The 12,386-nt window shown below is 41.9% G+C and overlaps 1 protein-coding gene across 2 annotated transcripts in view; it reads left to right on the top strand.

Annotated features, from left to right (window-relative positions):
• Positions 1-2,471: 2,471 nt before the first annotated feature.
• Positions 2,472-12,386, top strand: part of Hnrnpc (heterogeneous nuclear ribonucleoprotein C) — a 28,542-nt gene continuing 18,627 nt past the window's right edge. For both annotated transcript variants that reach the window (XM_090320440.1, XM_090320431.1), the window contains exons 1-3: positions 2,472-2,614; positions 7,600-7,816; positions 8,101-8,126. The gene's annotated coding sequence lies outside the window, so the exon portion shown is untranslated. The remainder of the gene's footprint in view (positions 2,615-7,599; positions 7,817-8,100; positions 8,127-12,386) is intronic.

Genomic DNA, 12,386 nt, shown 5'->3' with positions numbered 1-12,386 from the left:
CCATATACACACAAGTGAGAGAAAGAAGTGTAAAATTATAAAATTAAATATGAGGAAAGTGATTTTGTTTTTTTGTCGCCTGTGGGGCTTGAGTTCAGGGCCTGGGTGCTAGCCTTGAGCTCCGCTGGTACTCCACTCTAGGAACCACAGTGCCACTTCCGGTTTTCTGGTGTTTATTTGGAGATAAAAGTCTTAGGGACTTTGTTGCCTAGAGTGGCTTACAATACTGATCCTCAGATCTCAGACTCCTGAATAGTTAGAATTACAGGATTACAGGCACCAGTGCTAGGTTTCTGAGGGAGCTTAAAATAATTTGTAAATAGTACTGTGGCAGCTGAGTGGGGATTTTTTGGTATCTATTTTTTATTTATTTATTTTTTGCCAGTCTTGAGGCTTGAATTCTGGGCCTGAGTACTGTCCTTGGACTTTCTCAAGGGTAGAGCTCTACCATTGCACCACTTCTAGCTTTTTTTCTATGTGCGTGGTAACAAGGAATTGAACCTAGGTCTTTCCCGCATGCTAGGCAAGCACTCTTACCACTAGGCCAAATTCCTGGTTCTGTATTTTTTGTATACTATTGTGGGATGTTTTTCTTCAGATTTCTTTTCTTTTTCTTTTATTTGGTACTGGTCCTGAGGCTTGAACTCGGGGCCTGGGTGCTGTCCTTGAACTTTTTGCTCAAATTTAGTACCCTACAACTTGAACCACAGCTCCACTTCTGGCTTTTTACTGGTTAATTGGATATACATGTCTCAGAGGATTTCCTGCTATCCTCAGATCTCAGCCTCCTGAGTAGCTAGGATTACAGATGTGAACCTGGTGCATGGCTTTATCAACTTGGAACATCTATTTCAAAAAGCACCAAAAAAAAAGTTTTAAACATCACACAGAATTTATCAGAAAAAATAAGCCCATTAATAGGTTAATTCCCCTCCATCCTTTTTCTTTTTTGGATCAAATTAACACATATAAAAATCAAATAGTATAGAAAGGGTTCTTAATGAAGTAGGCAAAAGTTTCTCGTCCCCTAAAGTAAGTTTTCTTGTGAATTTATCTGGAATTCAGAGACAATTCAAAACTATAAACATTAAACAACACCCACATATGCATGCCTTTTAAATCGGTACCACATACATAGAAAAAAGCCGGAATTGGTGCTGAGGCTCAAGCGGTAGAGTTCTAGCCTTGAGAAAAATCCAAGGACAGTGCTCGGGCCCTGAGCTCAAACCCCAGAACTGGTAAAAGTAAAGTAAAATACAATTACAAATGTACACAAATAAACTGGGCATCGTTGTTCATGCTTGTAATCTCACCATTTGGGAAGGTGAGGTAGGAGAATCGTCAGTTCCAGGATGATGGTACATAATCACTCATCTCCCCCCCAAAAAAAACGTATACACAAAAACATGAGAAGGGGTAACAATGTGAAGTAATGCATCTCCTATCTGGGGAATGTAATGTAACCCTTCTATGAATGGCATTAGAAAATATAACAATTTTATAAAACTGAAATTACATTTTCCACTGCTCTGCACCACACCTTAGCCTTTGAATCATAATTTCCTAAGCAGCCTCCCATTCCTGACCACCTCACGGCCTGAGCAACTAAAAGCAGGGAGGGACTGAGGCCCAGGCGGTGACCGGAGATTAAGTAGGCCACTGCCAGATGAGGCGGAATTCGGGGGCCGATTTCTCATCTAGGTTACTGAGATCACTTGAGGCCAGAAGATGGACGCAGAGGCATTTACTGCCTCACTTTCCGTAACGGAAAGCCGAAGGGAGGGGGAACGGCGCGCCCGGCCACGTGGGCTCGGCAGAAGGGCCTGACAGGCCGCGGCGGGAAGGCCTCCTCTGGGTCGCTAACCGACCTGGGGGAAATGGAAAGGAACTTGGGGTTGGAACCGCCTGCACGCTTTCTGTTCATGGACACAGTCCAGTAATGATCGCTCCCTTCCCGCTCTCAGAACTGACGCCGGATCACACAGAACGGGTTTGAACGCTTCATTAGCCCCGTTTCCCGCCTCGCCTCCCCTCCCCCCCACGCCTGCGCACAGCGCAGCGGCGAGGTTACAACCTTCACCCCTTCCCCGCCCGCGGAAACGCCGCGGTGGGGGCGGATCTCGTACTGAACGGAGATAGGATCAAGCAACCGCCAGTCAGAGCTTCCCAGATACCCGGATGTGAAGCAGAGCGCGATACAAAGGCGAGTTTCCACCCACCGCTTCAACTGGTACAGTGGCCAATAACAATTGCTCAAATACTAAATGACATGACAGGTAGCCAGTTACAAACGAGCTCCTGTCACGCATGTGGAAATTCTCCCGCTTAGTCCAACCCACTTTTAATGGTGATTGGGTCGTACTGTGAAGAGCGTTAGACCTGTCCAATTAGAAGTGGGAGCGAGAAAAGGGCTAGCCAATAAGGAACGGTTCTCAGGAGTGGGGCGGGGACTAGGTCTTCGCCTCGGCGGCAGAGGAGACTCGGGGGCCATTTTGTGAAGAGACGAAGACTGGCTGGTTGTTTCTTCGTTGTCGACCTCGAGCAGCAGTCGACTTCTCACAGAACCTGGGAGTAGGAGATTCGAATAGAATCTCTTTTTCCCTCCCGCCTTCAGGTAAGTTGAGGGGGGTGAACTCTTGGGAGTGTGGGCTTCCTGGGGTCGGGTTGAGGCCGCGCGAGCGGGTGTGGAAGAGAAAACGAGGGAGCCGTCTTCCCGGGAGTGTAACGAGGCCCACATGTATTCTCTTTCTGTTGCATGATCACGTTGGAAGCGGGAGGGTTTTACAGGCCTCTGCTTTTTCGAGCGTTTAACCCAGTGTCCTCTAGGCCCCGGTCGGCAGGAAAGAATTCCTCCCTCCCCCCCCCCTTGTGTTTAACGGCTGCTTTCTTTTCGTTTCCTCCAACCATCAGGACGCCGAGAGAGAACACGAAAGTGAAGAACGAGATTTTAAAAAGTTTAACTGAATTTGATATACTAATAATGCCTTTATTCGATTGCTTTAATAATCGGGTGGGAATGGGGGAGGGCTACCTAGTAGGTTGTTTTAGGCGAGCTTCTAAAGCTTGTCACGTGGCTTAATATTTTAACAATGGAGCTAATGTTTTCCTGACTTGGTTGGTGTTACTTATTTTCCTCTGTGAGGAAATGATGGCTCATGGGAGTATTTATTTTCAGTTCTCTGTGTAAAAAGAAATAATTGTAGTGTAATTACAGCTGACTTTTTACCTACAGGTGACAAATCACTTGAAATACATAAGTTTAGTGGAACTTTGCTTGAGGTAGGTATTCATCGTCCTCGCCAACCGGAAATTGACTGATAAACGTTGGTTGCCAAAACTAAATCAGTAACAGCTAAGAAATTACCACTCCCCTAGGGTAGGGCGAGTAGTTACTAAGGACAGTTCAAACCTTTGTCAGAGGAACTCATTTAGATACATCATGACCTAACAAATGCTAAGCCAGACATAGGAAAAGTGTTACAATTTAAGGTGGCAGTACTTAAAAATTTGACATTGGTCCTGTCAATCTGTAAACATTTTTAAAAACATTTTGAACAAGTGGTAGGCTCCATTTTGCTAGGATTGAAACCATTTTAGAAGTTTTGCAACAATAAAATTGGTTGGGATGTAGCATAGTTCCTGTACCAAACGAGGAAAAATTAACAGGATTTTAGTGTATACTTCTATCTGGGGCATCAGTCACTTCTATATAAAAGTGGTTGAATGTATTCACAAAAACTACAACAAAACACAATTTCATCTATAGCGTGTAAAAACTTTGGAAGCTGTAAAGCCAAATATTAACGACATGCTGGGAATCAAACCCGCTAGGCTAGTGAACTTAATCATGGAGTTACATCCCCAGGCCTTTTTCTGTGCCTCCCAGGGAAATGAGCCACAGTTGAGTCACAGCCCTAGCCATCTTGTCATTGCTGGAAATAAGGAGCCCCTGTGTGGTAGGCAAAGTTTTACCTCCTGAAAGGTTTATAAACAAATTGTACATGGGCTTAGAGCTACTTGTTTTCTGAATGGCCGGAAATGAGGTAGTGGGAAGTAACTAGTTTCTGCACCATCAGTTCCAGAAAGTAATGCAGATAACCATTTTGCCTGAACTGTTAGAAATACACAAGTAATTGGGAACAGGACTGTACTGAATTGTTTAGTTACAGAATAAGAATTCTACATAGATTTTTATACGTATTTTAGTTTTGATTAAAGGTTTAAGACTGATTAATGCAGGCCTTTGGTCTTTTATATTTTCTGTGGATCAAGCCATTTTGGGAAACACTTGGTCTTTGTTATACCTTCTGTAGAGATTTTAAACACAGCTTGTTGGTAATTAGATCTCCAGAGGGATTGACATAGCATGTGATCTTGTTTTCGATGGATTGGCCCGTTAGAAGCAAGTGAAAGAATAAATTCCCAAATGACTAGTTGTAATGTTAGATTAGTTAGATGCTAAACCACGGTCTAAGGAGGGCCCCCCCCCTTTTTTTTTTTGGCCTGTCGTGGAACCTCAGCTCTAGCCTAGGCACTGTGCCTGAGCTCTTGAGCTCAAGGCTAGTGCTCTAAATCTGGAGCCACATCTCCACTGAAGGAGCGCTTAACAGTGGAAATAATCTTGACCTAGGAGTTAGAACTAGATTTTAATCCCCTTTATTGTATCAGTGTAAGGAAAAATGTTAGCATTATACAACCACAAAATAGGGAGGCTTAAGCAACCTAATTGAAATGCCAAGCTGTTTTGAGGTTGAAGAGCCAAGGAAGTTCTTTTAAAAACGGTTTGCTGTAATCCAAGCTGCTCAAAAGGCTGAGATTCAAAGATTTCAGTTTAATGCCAGCTGGACAGGACATTGTCCTTTAGACTCATCTTTAGTTAAAGCCAAAAGCCGGAAGTGGGAGCTGTAGCTCAAGTCTGAGCTGGTTGAGTACCAGACTTTATCACAAAAGCTCAGGGACAGCATTCTGGCCCTGACACCAGCAAAATCTCCAGGACCAACAAAAATAAAAAGCTGTTTTCTAAGTACCGTTGGTACTCTCTACTAACCTACAGTCTCATCTTTGAGGGAATATTGCTTCTTATACTTCATATTCTGATTGGGAAAAGAGAAGGCTTTGTATGTATATTAGAGAATCATGATATAGCTTTGGACAGTTCAGGTAGTGAAAATTTTGAATTTATGAAAGGAGAATAAATTACCTAAAGTTATAGCTTTTGGTACATTTGCCTAGGCTATTGCATTTTTGAATTGCACAGATGTTGAAGCTTTGGTGTCTAAGAAATGCAATCTTAACACCAGTGGAGGGTGAGGGGTTAATTTGATTCTTAGGAGATAGGGATGCCTTGTCCATAAATCTTAATAGTGGTTGGTTCTTAATCTTGGGCCCAGTCAGTTCAACAAGTGGGTTTATTAAAATAGGTGGTCTATTTGATAAGTTTCTAATTGGGCAACCCTAGTGGGATCTTAGCATTTGCACAGGAGTTGGGCCTGGAGGTACAGACCCAGCAGTGGCCTCAATCAAGGCTAGCCTGGGACAAGTAAAGACAAAAATTTGCTTTTTCAGCATTAGGTGAAGCTGCTTATTTGGTTGGTGTAATTACTCATTTCAAGAGAATCTTTTGGAAGAAGTGCAAATTTCATGGGTGTTTGAACTTAATACCTTGTGCATGCTAGGCTGGTGCTACATCTACAACCCTGCTTTTTGCTGGTTGGTTGGGACTGCAGTCTTCTAGGTTTGTCCTGAAACCTCAGGATCTCAGCCTCCTGAGTAGCTTAAATTTGAGCCACTGATATTTCTGATCCCCTCCATCAGTTACTATGTTAGCTTAAATTAATTGATTTACAATGTATTGCATTCAGTCTTACACCTGTTACTTTCCAAAGAGGTACTCATAATTGGAAAGCATTACAATGGATTTAGTGATTTTAGGAGTTTTTTTAACAGTAAACTGATCAATATCAGATTATTCTAATCAGTTTAGCACCATAGAGAGGACAGATCTTTTGCTAGAAGTTTGTATGGTTTCTATAACTTGTTATATCCAAAGCTTCTACCTCCCCCATTCCATCCCATCAAAATGTCCTGGAGCTTGAACTTCTGGGCCTGGGCATGTCTCTGAGCTTTTGTGTCTGTTCTACCATTGAGCTACAGTAACTACTTTTTTTTTTTAATTGGAAATGAATTTCATGTACTTGATCCTTTTACTGGCTGGCTCTGAGCCCCAATACTCAAGAGCTCAGCCTCCTTATTAGCTAAGATTACAGGTATGAGCCACAGCCCCCACCATTTTAAATTTGAGAGTTGTACTGTCTACATGTGTGAATTCACACATCTTGACTGGAGTAGCAAGGATTGTAGGAATATACCACACCTGGCTGCCTACACATTGCTCTTAAAATTTACTGTCTTATTACCAATTTTAAATCAGTTTTGGCAAGTCCTGGGTTTGAGGTCAGGGCCTGAGCGCTGTCCTTGGGCCTTCTCAAGGCTAGAGCTCTACCACTTAAGCCGTAGCACCATTTCTGGCTTTTTCTACAAATGTGGTGCCCTGCATGCTAGGCACTCTACCCCTGGGCCAAACTCCTGGCTTCTTACTGATTTTTAAGCCTTGTGGCACATATATAAAGGATTTATGCAAGAGTCATATATCTTGAGAATTGGGGTACCACTTTTAGACTGACCTTCAATGAAATCAAGCCAGATATTGGTAGCTCACACCTATAATCCTAGTTACTCAGAAGGCTGTGATGTGAGGATCGAGACTAAACCATTCTGGGCAGGGAAGTCCAAAAGTGCATTTCCAACAGCTCTATATATACATAAATTATTTTACATTTGTATAGTTTTATGTGAGTGCAAAAATAAAATTAGGCTTAGTTTTTAAAATAAGACTATGGCTGAATGTACAAGTATGGCTGCAACCATGTTTATATGCACGGTGCGCTAGACTAATAGTTTTAGCTCATGAAACAACCAGCATTAGCTTCTTTATAATTTGGAATTAGCTGAATATACTATATAAAGAAACGGAAGCTAAAGAAACATTCCATAGGGACCAAAGTTTTAACCAGTTACATTAAATACTCTGAGATTATAATCTTTTCTTCCATTTTGTGATTTGATCACTCATGGGTTTTGCAAATAGATGAGTCATCTTCGTGTAGAGAGTGCACTTCTGACTATCAAAAACAGGAAACAATATGAATTTAAAAATTAAAAACCATTAATCTGCTTACCTTCATAATCTCAATATTATTCCATTTCTTCTTTTTTTTTTTTTTTTTGAATTGGTTCTTTTCCTTTCCCAAACTGCTGATTACCAACATTCACCAAGATAACCATTCAAATTTATGCTCCTGGAGCCCCTAAATAATATAGGTACATGAATTTAGTTCATTTTAACCATCTATGTTGAAGAGTGAAAATAAAAAGTCACTGGTAAAAGTAATGATTCTATAAGAGCTCACCCCATCCCAGTGAAATGTTATGCTTTACCAAAATGTGTTAGATGCAGCAGACAGATGTTTCTGTCTTGGGGGTTTAGGGCACAACATTTCTGAGGAACTCTGACTCAATCTGTCCCTTCTCCTTTCACAGGGCAGCAAGGAGAACCCCATCCCTACTCACTGGAGCTCAGCTTTGATTTTTTTTTAACCTCCCTTCCCCACCTTTCCAGAACACACACATTCCCATTCTAAAACTGATTTTATAACTACATTTTAAACATAATGATGCAACTTAGTGTGCACTACAGCAAATTTACAGGTGTTTTTTTTTAAATTGTTTCAAGAAAAACGGGACCTGGATTTAAGATGTAATTTTTAAAGTTTCTATTTCTATTTTTTCTGCAGCAGTTGGGTTAGAGAAGGAGGAGCCTTTTAGCCTCTCATAAACTGACCTCTCTATTTCCTCGTGTATTTTTAAGATTTAATTGATAATGTGGAAAGGGCTTTGCTTGTCTGCTATTGAGAACATTACCCTGGCGGTTTTTGTGGAAACTGCTTTTGGGAAGAGAAAAGAATTGAGCTTTACTGACTTGACATTTTTGCACCTCCAGTTTTTCTAATCTGGGCTATTTTTATTTTTGTTTTTTTACAGTGAGATTTTTTTGATCTTCAGCTACAGTAAGTTATTCCAATTTTTTTTTTACATTTTTCCTGACTTTCCGCTGATTTCCTTTTTATTGTTGTTACTAGTTATTATTTATTTACTATTATACTTATGATGGTGATGATGATGATGATGATGATGATTTTTAGCCGGATTAAAATCGAGTTTTTCTGAATGTTCATAAGAATTTCTTCGGCTTCCTGATTGACTTTGGAGTTTTGCATCTTGGGAGAGAAAGTGAAGGATTAGTATTTTTAAGTGGATTGATCACGTAAACCTTTTCTCTCCCAACCCCACCCTTGCCCTCAACCCCTTCCCCACACTGGAAGTAATTTTACTGGCTGTTAAGTCTGTGACCTTATTTTTCCTTATCTTTAACTTAACTGTTTTAGAGCATCTCTGGACGTCTGTATTTTTCATTTTTTTATTTTTGTTTTTTTATTTTTAATCTTTCATTTGTTAAATTTTTAAACTGTGCTGCAATAAAATGTGTGTGGTACTACTTAACACCTAAGATGATGATGGCTCTTTCCCAGAAAGCCATCTTCCTCCTGTTTCCCTTTAAATCCCATCCTGCTTTTCCTGTACACTACCCTTCACAAACCACAAGCCGCAGCAACATGGATGCCCAGCCTGGGAGCAGCATCAGCCAGGATGACCTGGAGCCAGGGGGGCCTTCGGAACAGATGCACACCCATCCTGGGTGATGGTAAGAGGTGTGAGGTCCACTTGGTTTCATTGCACAGACAAGTAAATACACTTTACTCGACATGGTTTAGGTCAGAGGATCTGGAAATGTTTGAGTTAAGCCTTTTGTGTGTGTGTGTGGGCTTGAGCTAGGGTTCTAGGCGCTGTCTGAGCAAGAAGCTTAAGGCGAGCACGTGAACCACAGAGCCACTTGTCTTTGAGTAGTTTTATTGGAGATGAGTTTCATAGTTTCCTACACAGGTTCCTTTGAACCTCATTCTTCATAGCTCAGCCTCCTGAGATTACAGGTTTAAGCCACCAGTATTTGGCTTCAATAGTTTTCTTGTGAGCTAATGGAATGAATTTTAGATGAACTTAGAGTGATTTGTCAGTCCTGGGTTTGAACTCATGGCCTCAGCAGGGTCCTTGGGCTTTCCTAACGGCTAAGTTCTACCACTTGAGCCACAGCACCACTTCAGGATTTTTCTATGTATGTGGTGGTACCAAGGAATCAAACCCTGGGTCTTAGTGCATGCTAGACAAGCACTCTTCCATTAGGCCGAACTCCCAGCGCTGGATGATTTAAGTTGTACTTAGAAAAGTTACTTGAAGTTGTTTCTTTTTTAAACAATTTGGCAACGGGCACTTGAGTTTTTACTACTTTAATTTTGTAGAGTTTAGAACCACTTTTTTTCCCCTGCGATCTTGGATTATATTTATCTTCATGAATCTTCAGTATCATTAAAATGCAATCTCAGTGAATGGTTAAGAACTTTGAAAAAAAAAGGGTCGATAGGTATGGGTTTTAATCTCAGAAAGCGCGTTTAATTTCTGCATCTAATCAAGAGTATTGTAGATGATGAAATGTAGAAATCTGGGGTTAAGAATTTTAGCTACCTGCAGTATTTTACTAACTATAATTGTGCGACTTGCTTGTGCCAGTCCTGGTGCATTTTTGGGGGAGGGAATGCGGGAGGTGGTCCTAGGGCTTGAACTCTGGTTCTAGGCACTGTCCCTTGAGCTCTGGAGCTCAAGTCCAGCACTTATTTATTTATTTTGGTCATGTGGCTTGAACTGATCTGGGCATGGTCCCTGAGCTTTTCAGCTCAAGGCTGCCACCTTACCCTTGAGCCAAGCCCCACTTCACATTTTCTAATGATTAATTGAAGATAAAAGTCCTTTGGTGCCTGGCTGGCTTTGAACCTTTATCCTCAGATCTCAGCCTCCTGAGTAGCTAGGCGTGAGCCAACATGCCCAGTTATTTTTTAACTCATGTCCACAGCTGGGTCCTTGGGTTTCCCAAAGGCTAGCGCTCTACCACTTGAGCCACAGCACACTTCCAGCTTTTTTCTTTTTTTTTTTTCTTTTTTTTTTTGCCAGTCCTGGGCTTGGGCTCAGGGCCTGAGCACTGTCCTTGGACTTTCTCAAGGCTAGCACTCTACCACTTGAGCCTCAGCACCACTTCTGGCTTTTTTCTATGTATGTGGTACCGAGGAATTGAACCCTGGTCTTCATGCATGCTAGGCAAACACCTTAACCACTAGGCCAAACTCCCGGCCCACTTCCAGCTTTTTTCTATATATGTGGTATCAAGGAATCAAAACCCGGGTCTTCGCGCATGCTAGGTAAGCACTACCACTAGGCCAAACTCCTGGCCCCCCCCCCCTTTTTTTTTGGTGGGTCATGGGGTTTTAATGTATGCTGTCCCTGAGTTCAACTCAAGGCTACTGACCTGCCCTTGAGCTAAGCCCTATTTCCCAATTTCTGTTTTTTTTTTTTTTTTCTTGGCCAGTCCTGGGCTTGAGCTCAGGGCCTGAAGACTGTCCTTGGATTTTCTTAATGCTACAGCTCTACCACTTGAGCCTCAGCACTACTTCCAGCTATTTTCTATATATGTGGTACCAAGGAATTGAAGCCCAGGTCTCCATGCATGCTAGGCAAGCACTCTACCACTAGGCCAAACTCCCAGCCCTTCTTCCCAATTTGTAGAGGTTAATTGGAGATAAGAGTCTCCAAGCTTTGGCAGTGTTTTGTATTTTTCTTTGCCAGTCCTGAGGCTTGAACTCACGGCCTGGGTACTGTCCCTGAGCCTATTTTTGCTCGAGGTTAAATTTAACACTTAACTACTGAGCTACAGTGCCAGTTCTACCTTTTTTGGGGTAGTTTATTGGAGATGAGAATCAATCTTGCAGGCTTTGCTTGAACTATAATCCTTAGATCCTCCTAGGTAGCAAGGATTACAGGAATGAGCAATCGGTGCCAATTGCTTTTTTTTTTTTTTTGCTAGTCCTGGGGCTTGAACTCAGGGCCTGAGCTTTCGCAAGACTAGAGCTCTCACTATCACTTGAGCCACAGCACCATGTCCAACTTAGTCTATGTATATGGTACCAAGAAATCGAAACCTAGGTATTACTGCATGCTTAGGCAGGCATTCTACCACCAGGCCTTACTCCCAGCCCCGACACTTTGTTTCAATTCCTTTTTGGGGGGGAGGGACTGGGGGATTATGGGTCTTGAACTCTGCCTGGGTGCTGTCCTTGAGCTCTTCAGTCCAAGGCTACTGACCTACCCCTTGAGCCACAGCTCCATGTCCTGTTTTTTAGGGTTAACTGGAGTCTCGGGTCCTTTTCTGCCGGACTGGCTTGGAACCTTGATCCTTAGATCTCAGCCTCCTGAGTAGGTAGGATTACAGAAGTGCAAGCCCTGGGCTTGAGGGGCCTGAGCACTGTCCCAGAGTTGTTTTGCTACCATTCTTCCACTTGAGCTGAAGATCCACTTTTGGCTTTTTTTGGGTGGTTTAGTGGAAATAGTCTCAAAAGACTTTTCCTGCCTGGGCTGGCTTGATTCTCAGATCTCAGCTTCTTGGACAGGTAGAATTACAGCTGTTAGGAACTGATACTTGGCTAAATTTGGTGAGCTCTTTAGCAAACATTTTTGACTGAGGATAAGATTGAAATTCACACAAATACAGTAATTTTGTACATTTGAAATACTACAAAATAAGAAATGACCATATATAAAATTTAAGGGATACCACTTATGCCTATCAGAAAATACTTAACATTCTGAATGTATATGTTGAATTATTCTATAGACTATGCTGTCTAAACTGGTTTCAAATTGTAACCTTTCAATATCTTTTTTTTTCTTTTAATTTTTTTTTTTTTTTTTTTTTTTTTTTTTTTTTTTTTTGCCAGTCCTGGGCTTGAGCTCAGGGCCTGAGCACTGTCCTTGGACTTTCTTAAGGCTAGAGCTCTACCACTTGAGCCTCAGCACTACTTCCGGCTTTTTTCTATGTATGTGGTTCCCAGGAATCGACCCGGATCTTCATGCATGCTAGGCAAACACCTTAACCAGTAGGCCAAACTCCCAGCCCCACCTTTCAATATCTTAAAAGTAGCTTTCAATATCTTAAAAGTTACAGACATGAGCATCTACTGTTGAGCTACTGTGTAGCACTTGAGCTACAGCCCATCTTTTTCTTTCTTTTTTTTTTTTGGTAAGGGATGGATATGAATCTCATGGCCTTTCATGTGCCTGCTGACTTCAAACTGAGATTCTTAGAATTCAGTCTCCTGTGCAGCTAT

The sequence above is a fragment of the Megascapheus bottae genome, chromosome 2, assembly GCF_031878675.1.
Source record: "Megascapheus bottae isolate mThoBot1 chromosome 2, mThoBot2.hap1, whole genome shotgun sequence".
Classification (NCBI taxonomy): Eukaryota; Metazoa; Chordata; class Mammalia; order Rodentia; family Geomyidae; genus Megascapheus; species Megascapheus bottae.
This window is presented reverse-complemented; position numbering and strand designations above follow the sequence as displayed.